Source organism: Brassica oleracea, chromosome C7, assembly GCF_000695525.1.
Source record: "Brassica oleracea var. oleracea cultivar TO1000 chromosome C7, BOL, whole genome shotgun sequence".
Classification (NCBI taxonomy): domain Eukaryota; kingdom Viridiplantae; phylum Streptophyta; class Magnoliopsida; order Brassicales; family Brassicaceae; genus Brassica; species Brassica oleracea.
In genome coordinates, this window is record NC_027754.1 from 3,716,382 (window position 1) to 3,716,682 (window position 301).

Here is a 301-nt window from a genome sequence, read left to right on the forward strand (position 1 = left end):
CGAGATAGGGAAAGGAGACAGAACGTGAGACCACCATCTCGATATGAAGATGGGAACGTTGTGGCTTATGCGCTCAATGTGATTGATGATTTGGAAGTTCAGGAACCAAAATCCTAAGCAGAAGCTATGAGGACTCGTGAAAAGAAGCTATGGAAGCATGCTGCAGAAGAAGAAATGGAGTCTCACAGAAAGAATAGAACCTGGGATCTCATTGATAGGCCTTAAAAGGCAAAGCTTGTTGGATACATATGGCTATTCAAGCTAAAGCCATCCCAGGTGTTGAGGATGAACGATACAAGGC